The 13,017-nt window shown below is 44.4% G+C and overlaps 1 protein-coding gene across 1 annotated transcript in view; it reads left to right on the top strand.

The window, feature by feature from the left end:
* Positions 1 to 220: 220 nt before the first annotated feature.
* The window catches only part of LOC110516423 (E3 ubiquitin-protein ligase HECW2), an 87,082-nt gene continuing 74,285 nt past the window's right edge, over positions 221 to 13,017 (top strand). Inside the window, exon 1 of the mRNA XM_036951593.1 lies at positions 221 to 917. The gene's annotated coding sequence lies outside the window, so the exon portion shown is untranslated. The remainder of the gene's footprint in view (positions 918 to 13,017) is intronic.

A 13,017-nucleotide genomic window follows, 5' to 3' on the forward strand; every position in this document is an offset into this window, starting at 1 on the left:
AATGTATTTGAATACACTGAAATAAATAAAAAATCAGTTTATTAACCATTTGTGGTGCCTTTTGTTTTTACCTGACCCAGAAGCCTGATATGGTTGGAAAAATATCTGACTGGCTGCTTCGTTTTGCTACAGGGATTATAAAAGTGAGATCGACCAAATCCCTCCGTCCATCTCTCTACCATCTGCTAACATCTTGTCCCTGCTACCTCATAGTGCTAGTGATACATCTAGCCTACTTTCATCCACTATGCTCGTATACTGACTGATGCCGCTGGTCCAAACAACGTTATGCCGCGCCAGCTAGCGCACGGTTGACCAGACAAAGCTTTTTAGAAAGTTCTTCAACGCGATTCAAGGGTTGGAAAAGTGTTGAGTTAATACCTCGATATGCTGACACCGTTTCGACCTGTCACCAAGGAGAGATGCTACAAAAACGGGACCGTATTCACTGTTGCTGCCACAGGAGCGGAAACAGTGCAGCGGATATGGGGTCTTCTAAATAATTAAGAGAAGAGGAGCGCTTTCTTTACTGCAGACTGGTACGTCAAGTAACGGTTCGGTAGAATCTAACGGAGTTTATCCACCAATGCTATGAAATCTAACAGATGACATATCGCAACCTCGGATCGAGAAGCAGATTTTACGGCTGACATTTGACAGACGAGAGAGTGGAAGGGGAGCGGAAGGGAACGACACAGTGCCGCCGCAAAAGAGCGCTGGATCACCGCTGGGAGTCCACAGACCGTCGGTGGGGCACGGCCCATGCCGATCTGTCGTCCATGATCAGACGTCGGGAAATAAACATGTAGCTAGCTACTGCTACTTGGTTATAGTACATATGATTCACCCTAAATAAGAACACGGGAAAGCGGGTATACCGTGTCGATTACGGTACGGTATTCCACGTTATTTTGACGGTAAGTGAGGTGTGCTTACATAATGGATACTGGGTTTTCGCTGGGATTTGCTGTTATTGTTTTCATCCCGGGAACTCTCGAGCCGGGCTGACACGGAAAGTGATGCTACGTGTGACAGGTTGACAGCGAACACGTTTGGGTATCCAGGCTAGAGTGGGCGATAATACACTTCACATATGTGGGATATTTATATTTCTCAAGAAATGAGTTCAACCCCATAATAACAATGTAATCGTTTAACGGGTTTTAAATGATCTCAGTACAGGCCTGTGGTCTAGTAGTGTAAAACTGCTGGTGCCTGTGACGGTTTGTGTCAGGTATTTTGTGACTAGTGTAATGACATGTTGATATATGACAATGCATCATGTATCGCCTAGTTGGCAGCGGCCCACCAACTACTTGTTGTGATAGCCTATAATATGTTTCTGAGGGAACATGTTAGTCAGAAATAAATCCCTTATTTCTCTATGTATACGTATGAACAGATAGACAACGATTGCAATATGGGTGTTTCATGAGTAATGGTGTGATCAGGAACGGCCTGGTTTCTTTGTCTAACTCAATAACAGCAGTGCCTGGGATTCATCTCAGTATATTTCCTCATCTCTAATTGGCTCAATAAGTCCTTAACTCACAGACACCATAGTAATAGAGTTAAACATGAACTACTTCTGTGCAGTGTGTGTGTGTGTGTGTGTGTGTTTTTTTATTTTTTTTATTTTTTTTTATTTTACCTTTATTTAACTAGGCAAGTCAGTTAAGAACAAATTCTTATTTTCAATGACGGCCTAGGAACAGTGGGTTAACTGCCTGTTCAGGGGCAGAACGACAGATTTGTACCTTGTCAGCTCGGGGGTTTGAACTTACAACTTTCCGGTTACTAGTCCAACACTCTAACCACTAGGCTACCCTGCCTAGTGTGTGTGTGTGTGTGTGTGAGTGTGTGTGTACACACACACCAGTTTACTGAGATCATAGAGGATCACAGAGGACAGTGGGGCTCGCCAGGGGAGTCACGGACCTATACGTTTTTGAGTGGGCACTCGTGGCCAAACGATGTGAATGTATTTTCAGTTCCAAACGAATGGTAGGCTCTGTATTGCATAGGCCTATTAATGTCCTTCATAGGGTTAGAGCTGGACAATACACTGGACATCATGTACATGAGACCTTAAAGGGTCTGACTGGGAGTCCAGAAATAACTGGTGGTATGTGAGGGAGAACAATATGTAGCCTAGGCAACACACACACACATACACAATGCAGCTAGCTTCCTGTCCACAGCTCAGAGCCCTGCCCATAACATTCCATCCTGTGCCACTGGCCGGGAACTTCCGAACTCTATGGCCAAACGGCACCCTATTTCCAATGTAGTGCACTGCTTTTGGGCGCCGGTCAAAAGTAGTGCACTATATAGGGAATAGTGTGCCATTTAGGTTGCATCCTATCTGTGTTGTTGTTGACCAACTGAATATAATACCAGTCATTCCGTTCCACACTGGCTGTCCATTTTGCCTCTTACATTCACTGTCCCTAAACACGGTGACTCCATGGATCACCCTGTAGCTCTGCTAACACATCTGACCTGTAGTTCTGTTAACACACCTGACCTGTAGCTCTGTTAACACACCTTACCTGTAGCTCTGTTAATACACCTGACCTGTAGCTCTGTTAACACACCTGACCTGTAGCTCTGTTAATACACCTGACCTGTAACTATGTTAACACACCTCACCTGTAACTCTGTTAACACACCTTGCCTGTAGCTCTGTTAACACACCTGACCTGTAGCTCTGTTAACACACCTGACCTGTAGTTCTGTTAATACACCTGACCTGTAGCTCTGTTAACACACCTGACCTGTAGCTCTGTTAACACACCTGACCTGTAGCTCTGTTAACACACCTGACCTGTAGTTCTGTTAATACACCTGACCTGTAGCTCTGTTAACACACCTGACCTGTAGCTCTGTTAACACACCTGACCTGTAGTTCTGTTAATACACCTGACCTGTAGCTCTGTTAACACACCTGACCTGTAGCTCTGTTAACACACCTGACCTGTAGTTCTGTTAACGCACCTGACCTGTAGCTCTGTTAACACACCTGACCTGTAGCTCTGTTAACACACCTGACCTGTAGCTCTGTTAACACACCTGACCTGTAGCTCTGTTAACACACCTTACCTGTAGTTCTGATAATACACCTTAACCACGACCCACCACCCATGTGACTGGGGTCTACTGCCTGGCTGCCTCTGCTTTTCTCTTGGACTTATGACCTAATTTCCTTTAAGCGGAGAGAATAGAGGAAGGTTGTTTTTAGTACTTTAGTCAACAATATTGTCACATAACGCCAGTGTATTTTGGGAATGGTACCTGTCTGTGGTTGAATCCAAAACCAGAGGGTAGACAGGAGAGGAGAGGGAGAATCTTATGGTACCTAACCTAACATTACTACACTATAACCTAAACTGTTCTAGACACCTGTCACTTCATACACACACAAACACACCCATATCGCATCGCTCTCTCTACCATCCTATTTCTGCCTCGTGTGGAAACGGTTTTGTAGGCTACATCTCAGATATCTCCATACCACCTCCGCTGTGCCAGCCCTTTAAGAGCTCTCCTCTCTGTACAGTGGTACCTCGCCCTCTTTCACTCTCTCCCTCTTTCACTTATTCTCTCCACCTCTCTCTTTCTCGCTGCCTGCTTCCCCCCCCCCTCTCTCTCTCTCTCTCTCTCTCTCTCTCTCTCTCTCTCTCTCTCTCTCTCTCTCTCTCTCTCGCTGCCTGCTCCCTCCTCTCTCTCTCGCTCTCTCTCTCTCTGCCTTCTCTCTCTCTCTCTCTCTCTCTCTCTCTCGCTGCCTACTCCCTCCTCTCTCTCTCTCTCTCTCTCGCTGTCTGCTCCCTCCTCTCTCCTCTTCCTCCCATACTACCTTCATCCCTCCCTCCTTTCTCAGTGTAATCTCCTGACAGGGTGATTAGGGAATGTAAACCCTGTATGCCTGACGCTTGAAGCTGATTGGATGACGGTTGGCTGTGTGTCTCTCTCTCTCTCTCTCCCCCTCTCTCTCTCTCCTCTAGGCTCTAGACAGGCCCCCAAGCCCTGGATCACTCTCTCTCTCTGAGCCTGGTCCAATCCTGATCCCTCCTCCTTTTAATTGAGATTCACTAGTCTACCCCTGTATGAGCATCACCACCGTGACCTGAGGTGACAGGACAGAAAAGGACAGGACAGGATAAGGCAGGACAGAATAAGGCAGGACAGAAAAGGACAGGACAGGATAAGGCAGGACAGAATAAGGCAGGACAGAAAAGGACAGGGCAGGACAGGATAAGGCAGGACAGAACAGGTCAGGGAAACCCACATACCTCCATACCTGTCTCTGTGATAAGTCTGACAACCTGATCTCAGTACCCTGAAGGCAGTAGTCTGACAACCTGATCTCAGTACCCTGAAGGCAGTAGTCTGACAACCTGATCCCAGTACCCTGAAGGCAGTAGTCTGACAACCTGATCCCAGTACCCTGAAGGCAGTAGTCTGACAACCTGATCTCAGTACCCTGAAGGAAGTAGTCTGACAACCTGATCTCAGTACCCTGAAGGCAGTAGTCTGACAACCTGATCTCAGTACCCTGAAGGAAGTAGTCTGACAACCTGATCTCAGTACCCTGAAGGCAGTAGTCTGACAACCTGATCTCAGTACCCTGAAGGCAGTCGTCTGACAACCTGATCTCAGTACCCTGAAGGCAGTAGTCTGACAACCTGATCTCAGTACCCTGAAGGCAGTCGTCTGACAACCTGATCTCAGTACCCTGAAGGCAGTAGTCTGACAACCTGATCTCAGTACCCTGAAGGAAGTAGTCTGACAACCTGATCTCAGTACCCTGAAGGCAGTAGTCTGACAACCTGATCTCAGTACCCTGAAGGCAGTCGTCTGACAACCTGATCTCAGTACCCTGAAGGCAGTAGTCTGACAACCTGATCTCAGTACCCTGAAGGCAGTCGTCTGACAACCTGATCTCAGTACCCTGAAGGCAGTAGTCTGACAACCTGATCTCAGTACCCTGAAGGCAGTAGGTGTGGCTGGTTGTATAGAGTTGCAGTGATATGGCACCTTTTATTTTACAACACATAGATGACCAGGTGCTTAATAAGAAATACGCTGGTAACATGCTTACATTGTAACATGGTAATAACCTAGACTACTACTGGTTTACTACTGGACTACTACTGGACCACTACTAAGTAGCCTTGTCTGAGCCAGAACTTCTCTGTTTCTTATAGCAGATACAAACCCACAGTACCAGTGGAACAACAACATACCGGACAGGAATAGATTGACTCAGGTATTTTATTTACACATTCCATTAGTGAGTCAAGTCATCTCCTATCAGAATGTTCAAACATTACACGTAGAAATGGAGACATCTGTGATGACGTTTTAAGAAAGAGCACGTGACTCTGTGTTGGAAGTCTGAACTGTGTGTATGTGTGTTTTTTTGCATGTGTGTCTATTTGTGTGTGTGTGTGTGTGTGTGTGTGTGTGTGTGTGTGTGTGTGTGTGTGTGTGTGTGTGTGTGTGTGTGTGTGTGTGTGTGTGTGTGTGTGTGTGTGATCACTGCGTACACAGGAAGGGATCAAGGAAAGGCCCATGTTGGTGTTTTCCTCTCTCTGGACTAGACAGGACGTGTCGGTAATGTAGCTGACAATTGAGCTCCATGTTCTGGGCTGTTTTAGGAGGGCTGAGTGGGTCATGTCAGGACAAGAAGTCCACACTCATGTGTGGTGTGGGTGTGTGCTTTTGCTGTGGTATAAATAGCAGTAACAGTTAGTTATTTATAACCAGGACAGTAACACTGTGTTGGTCATGTTGTTATAACCAGGACAGTCACACTGACTGTTGTGTTGGTCATGTTGTTATAACCAGGACAGTCACACTGACTGTTGTGTTGGTCATGTTGTTATAACCAGGACAGTCACACTGACTGTTGTGTTGGTCATGTTGTTATAACCAGGACAGTCACACTGACTGTTGTGTTGGTCATGTTGTTATAACCAGGACAGTCACACTGACTGTTGTGTTGGTCATGTTGTTATAACCAGGACAGTCACACTGACTGTTGTGTTGGTCATGTTGTTATAACCAGGACAGTCACACTGACTGTTGTGTTGGTCATGTTGTTATAACCAGGACAGTAACACTGACTGTTGTGTTGGTCATGTTGTTATAACCAGGACAGTCACACGGACTGTTGTGTTGGTCATGTTGTTATAACCAGGACAGTCACACGGACTGTTGTGTTGGTCATGTTGTTATAACCAGGACAGTAACACTGACTGTTGTGTTGGTCATGTTGTTATAACCAGGACAGTCACACGGACTGTTGTGTTGGTCATGTTGTTATAACCAGGACAGTCACACTGACTGTTGTGTTGGTCATGTTGTTATAACCAGGACAGTCACACTGACTGTTGTGTTGGATGGTGTGAAGACTACAACAGGATGTTGAATGGTGTGTAGACTACAACAGGATATTGGATGGTGTGAAGACTACAACAGGATATTGGATGGTGTGTAGACTACAAAACCGTATTGGATGGTGTGTAGACTACAACACCATATTGGATGGTGTGTAGACTACAACAGGATATTGGATTGGTGTGTAGACTACAACACCATATTGGATGGTGTGTAGACTACAACAGGATATTGGATGGTGTGCAGACTACAACACCATATTGGATGGGGTGTAGACTACAACAGGATATTGGATGGTGTGTAGACTACAACACCATATTGGATGGTGTGTAGACGACAACAGGATATTGGATTGGTGGGTAGGGAGGTGAAGGTAGGGGAGATGGCTGAATTAGCTGTCTCTCTGCCCTGGCCGGGGTCTTCAGGAGGTAGGTCCTCTCGTGCGTCTCTCTGCCCTGACTGGGGTCTTCAGGAGGTAGGTCCTCTCGTGTCTCTCTGCCCTGGCCGGGGTCTTCAGGAGGTAGGTCCTCTCGTGTGTCTCCCTGCCCTGGCTGGGGTCTTCAGGAGGTAGGTCCTCTCGTGTGTCTCTCTGCCCATTAGGAGTGAGGGGTGTCAGATCATTAGCTAATGGGTCTCAGGTGTTCTGACAGACAGACAGCCCTGCACTGATACTGATAGGAGGTTGAGACGGCGCCACAGGACTCTACAACCAGGACAGAACCAGAGGTTATGTGTTTGTGTGTCGACCCAGTCCAGTTACAAAGCCATCTATTCAGAGCAGTTAGATTGATGTGGCCAGATTACAGTACATTTAATGCCACAGGTGAGTTTGTGTGTGTTTGTGTTTGTGTCTTTGTTTGTGTGTGTGGGGGGGTTTGCGTGTGTGTGTGTGTGTGTGTGTGTGTGTTTACCATCGCGACCACAGGGTTATCCTCTTCCCTGATTTAACTGACTCTGGTTAGAGGTTATCCTCTTCCCTGATTTAACTGGTTAGAGGTTATCCTCCTCCCTGATTTAACTGACTCTGGTTAGAGGTTATCCTCCTCCCTGATTTAACTGGTTAGAGGTTATCCTCCTCCCTGATTTAACTGGTTAGAGGTTATCCTCCCTGATTTAACTGGTTAGAGGTTTTCCTCTTCCCTGATTTAACTGACTCTGGTTAGAGGTTATCCTCTTCCCTGATTTAACTGGTTAGAGGTTATCCTCCTCCCTGATTTAACTGGTTAGAGGTTATCCTCCTCCCTGATTTAACTGGTTAGAGGTTATCCTCCTCCCTGATTTAACTGGTTAGAGGTTATCCTCCTCCCTGATTTAACTGGTTAGAGGTTATCCTCCTCCCTGATTTAACTGACTCTGGTTAGAGGTTATCCTCCTCCCTGATTTAACTGGTTAGAGGTTATCCTCCTCCCTGATTTAACTGGTTAGAGGTTATCCTCCCTGATTTAACTGGTTAGAGGTTATCCTCTTCCCTGATTTAACTGACTCTGGTTAGAGGTTATCCTCTTCCCTGATTTAACTGGTTAGAGGTTATCCTCCTCCCTGATTTAACTGACTCTGGTTAGAGGTTATCCTCCTCCCTGATTTAACTGGTTAGAGGTTATCCTCCTCCCTGATTTAACTGGTTAGAGTTTATCCTCCCTGATTTAACTGGTTAGAGGTTATCCTCTTCCCTGATTTAACTGACTCTGGTTAGAGGTTATCCTCTTCCCTGATTTAACTGGTTAGAGGTTATCCTCTTCCCTGATTTAACTGGTTAGAGGTTATCCTCCTCCCTGATTTAACTGACTCTGGTTAGAGGTTATCCTCCTCCCTGATTTAACTGGTTAGAGGTTATCCTCCCTGATTTAACTGGTTAGAGATTATCCTCTTCACTGATTTAACTGGTTAGAGGTTATCCTTCTCCCTGATTTAACTGACTCTGGTTAGAGGTTATCCTCCTCCCTGATTTAACTGGTTAGAGGTTATCCTCCTCCCTGATTTAACTGGTTAGAGGTTATCCTCCTCCCTGATTTAACTGGTTAGAGGTTATCCTCCTCCCTAATTTAACTGGTTAGAGGTTATCCTTCTCCCTGATTTAACTGACTCTGGTTAGAGGTTATCCTCCTCCCTGATTTAACTGACTCTGGTTAGAGGTTATCCTCCTCCCTGATTTAACTGGTTAGAGGTTATCCCCCTCCCTGATTTAACTGGTTAGAGGTTATCCTCCTCCCTGATTTAACTGGTTAGAGGTTATCCTCCTCCCTGATTTAACTGGTTAAAGGTTATCCTCCCTGATTTAACTGGTTAGAGGTTATCCTCTTCCCTGATTTAACTGACTCTGGTTAGAGGTTATCCTCTTCCCTGATTTAACTGGTTAGAGGTTATCCTCTTCCCTGATTTAACTGGTTAGAGGTTATCCTTCTCCCTGATTTAACTGACTCTGGTTAGAGGTTATCCTCCTCCCTGATTTAACTGGTTAGAGGTTATCCTCCTCCCTTTATCAGGTCTACAGTATATAGTGGGGTTGTTTTATCAGGTTTTACAGTATATAGTGAGGGTTGTTTTATCAGGTCTACAGTATATAGTGGGGTTGTTTTATCAGGTCTACAGTATATAGTGGGGTTGTTTTATCAGGTCTACAGTATATAGTGGGGTTGTTTTATCAGGTCTACAGTATATAGTGGGGGTTGTTTTATCAGGTCTACAGTATATAGTGGGGTTGTTTTATCAGGTCTACAGTATATAGTGGGGGTTGTTTTATCAGGTCTACAGTATACAGTGGGGGTTGTTTTATCAGGTCTACAGTATATAGTGGGGGTTGTTTTATCAGGTCTACAGTATACAGTGGGGGTTGTTTTATCAGGTCTACAGTATACAGTGGGGGTTGTTTTATCAGGTCTACAGTATATAGTGGGGGTTGTTTTATCAGGTCTACAGTATATAGTGGGGTTGTTTTATCAGGTCTACAGTATATAGTGGGGGTTGTTTTATCAGGTCTACAGTATTTAGTGGGGGTTGTTTTATCAGGTCTACAGTATTTAGTGGGGGTTGTTTTATCAGGTCTACAGTATATAGTGGGGGTTGTTTTATCAGGTCTACAGTATATAGTGGGGGTTGTTTTATCAGGTCTACAGTATATAGTGGGGGTTGTTTTATCAGGTCTACAGTATATAGTGGGGTTGTTTTATCAGGTCTACAGTATATAGTGGGGGTTGTTTTATCAGGTCTACAGTATATAGTGGGGGTTGTTTTATCAGGTCTACAGTATATAGTGGGGGTTGTTTTATCAGGTCTACAGTATATAGTGGGGGTTGTTTTATCAGGTCTACAGTATACAGTGGGGGTTGTTTTATCAGGTCTACAGTATATAGTGGGGGTTGTTTTATCAGGTCTACAGTATATAGTGGGGTTGTTTTATCAGGTCTACAGTATATAGTGGGGGTTGTTTTATCAGGTCTACAGTATATAGTGGGGGTTGTTTTATCAGGTCTACAGTATTTAGTGGGGGTTGTTTTATCAGGTCTACAGTATATAGTGGGGGTTGTTTTATCAGGTCTACAGTATATAGTGGGGGTTGTTTTATCAGGTCTACAGTATATAGTGGGGGTTGTTTTATCAGGTCTACAGTATATAGTGGGGGTTGTTTTATCAGGTCTACAGTATATAGTGGGGGTTGTTTTATCAGGTCTACAGTATTTAGTGGGGGTTGTTTTATCAGGTCTACAGTATATAGTGGGGGTTGTTTTATCAGGTCTACAGTATATAGTGGGGGTTGTTTTATCAGGTCTACAGTATATAGTGGGGGTTGTTTTATCAGGTCTACAGTATATAGTGGGGTTGTTTTATCAGGTCTACAGTATATAGTGGGGGTTGTTTTATCAGGTCTACAGTATATAGTGGGGGTTGTTTTATCAGGTCTACAGTATATAGTGGGGGTTGTTTTATCAGGTCTACAGTATATAGTGGGGGTTGTTTTATCAGGTCTACAGTATACAGTGGGGGTTGTTTTATCAGGTCTACAGTATATAGTGGGGGTTGTTTTATCAGGTCTACAGTATATAGTGGGGTTGTTTTATCAGGTCTACAGTATATAGTGGGGGTTGTTTTATCAGGTCTACAGTATATAGTGGGGGTTGTTTTATCAGGTCTACAGTATTTAGTGGGGGTTGTTTTATCAGGTCTACAGTATATAGTGGGGGTTGTTTTATCAGGTCTACAGTATATAGTGGGGGTTGTTTTATCAGGTCTACAGTATATAGTGGGGGTTGTTTTATCAGGTCTACAGTATATAGTGGGGGTTGTTTTATCAGGTCTACAGTATATAGTGGGGGTTGTTTTATCAGGTCTACAGTATTTAGTGGGGGTTGTTTTATCAGGTCTACAGTATTTAGTGGGGGTTGTTTTATCAGGTCTACAGTATATAGTGGGGGTTGTTTTATCAGGTCTACAGTATATAGTGGGGGTTGTTTTATCAGGTCTACAGTATATAGTGGGGGTTGTTTTATCAGGTCTACAGTATATAGTGGGGTTGTTTTATCAGGTCTACAGTATATAGTGGGGGTTGTTTTATCAGGTCTACAGTATATAGTGGGGGTTGTTTTATCAGGTCTACAGTATATAGTGGGGGTTGTTTTATCAGGTCTACAGTATATAGTGGGGGTTGTTTTATCAGGTCTACAGTATTTAGTGGGGGTTGTTTTATCAGGTCTACAGTATATAGTGGGGGTTGTTTTATCAGGTCTACAGTATATAGTGGGGGTTGTTTTATCAGGTCTACAGTATATAGTGGGGGTTGTTTTATCAGGTCTACAGTATATAGTGGGGGTTGTTTTATCAGGTCTACAGTATATAGTGGGGGTTGTTTTATCAGGTCTACAGTATTTAGTGGGGGTTGTTTTATCAGGTCTACAGTATTTAGTGGGGGTTGTTTTATCAGGTCTACAGTATATAGTGGGGGTTGTTTTATCAGGTCTACAGTATATAGTGGGGGTTGTTTTATCAGGTCTACAGTATATAGTGGGGGTTGTTTTATCAGGTCTACAGTATATAGTGGGGTTGTTTTATCAGGTCTACAGTATATAGTGGGGGTTGTTTTATCAGGTCTACAGTATATAGTGGGGGTTGTTTTATCAGGTCTACAGTATATAGTGGGGGTTGTTTTATCAGGTCTACAGTATATAGTGGGGGTTGTTTTATCAGGTCTACAGTATACAGTGGGGGTTGTTTTATCAGGTCTACAGTATATAGTGGGGGTTGTTTTATCAGGTCTACAGTATATAGTGGGGTTGTTTTATCAGGTCTACAGTATATAGTGGGGGTTGTTTTATCAGGTCTACAGTATATAGTGGGGGTTGTTTTATCAGGTCTACAGTATTTAGTGGGGGTTGTTTTATCAGGTCTACAGTATATAGTGGGGGTTGTTTTATCAGGTCTACAGTATATAGTGGGGGTTGTTTTATCAGGTCTACAGTATATAGTGGGGGTTGTTTTATCAGGTCTACAGTATATAGTGGGGGTTGTTTTATCAGGTCTACAGTATATAGTGGGGGTTGTTTTATCAGGTCTACAGTATTTAGTGGGGGTTGTTTTATCAGGTCTACAGTATTTAGTGGGGGTTGTTTTATCAGGTCTACAGTATATAGTGGGGGTTGTTTTATCAGGTCTACAGTATATAGTGGGGGTTGTTTTATCAGGTCTACAGTATATAGTGGGGGTTGTTTTATCAGGTCTACAGTATATAGTGGGGTTGTTTTATCAGGTCTACAGTATATAGTGGGGGTTGTTTTATCAGGTCTACAGTATATAGTGGGGGTTGTTTTATCAGGTCTACAGTATATAGTGGGGGTTGTTTTATCAGGTCTACAGTATATAGTGGGGGTTGTTTTATCAGGTCTACAGTATACAGTGGGGGTTGTTTTATCAGGTCTACAGTATATAGTGAATTAACTTCCTTTGTTTGATGAAGATAGAAATAGAATTCTATAAAAATGATGTGTGAGAGAGAGGGGAAGATGGAAGTGAAGGATATTGAGAGTTGAGGGATATTGAGAGGTGAGTGAGTGAGGGAGAGAGGGGAGTGAGTGATATTGAGAGGTGAGGGAGAGGGGACTGAGGGATATTGAGAGGTAAGTGAGTGAGGAAGAGAGGGAGGGAGAGGGGAGTGAGGGATATTGAGAGGTGAGGGAGTTGAGCGGAGTGAGGGATATTGAGAGATGAGGGAGTTGAGAGAAATGGGAGTGAGGGATATTGAGAGGTGAGTGAGTGAGGGAGAGGGGAGTGAGGGATATTGAGAGGTGAGTGAGTTGCGGGAGAGGGGAGTGAGGGATATTGAGAGGTGAGTGAGGTGAGGGTGAGGGGAGTGAGGGATTTTGAGAATTGAGTGAGGTGAGGGTGAGGGGAGTGAGGGATTTTGAGAGGTGAGTGAGGTAAGGGAGAGGGGAGTAAGGGATATTGTGAGGTGAGGGAGGTGAGGGTAAGGGGATTGTGAGGTGAGTGAGGTGAGGGAGAGAGGGAGAGGGGAGTGAGGGATATTGAGAGGTGAGTGAGGTAAGGGAGAGGGGAGTAAGGGGATTGTGAGGTGAGGGAGAGAGGGAGGGAGATGGGAGTGATGAGGATTGAGAGGTGAGTGAGGTCCGA

This window comes from Oncorhynchus mykiss, chromosome 18 (genome assembly GCF_013265735.2).
Source record: "Oncorhynchus mykiss isolate Arlee chromosome 18, USDA_OmykA_1.1, whole genome shotgun sequence".
Classification (NCBI taxonomy): Eukaryota; Metazoa; Chordata; class Actinopteri; order Salmoniformes; family Salmonidae; genus Oncorhynchus; species Oncorhynchus mykiss.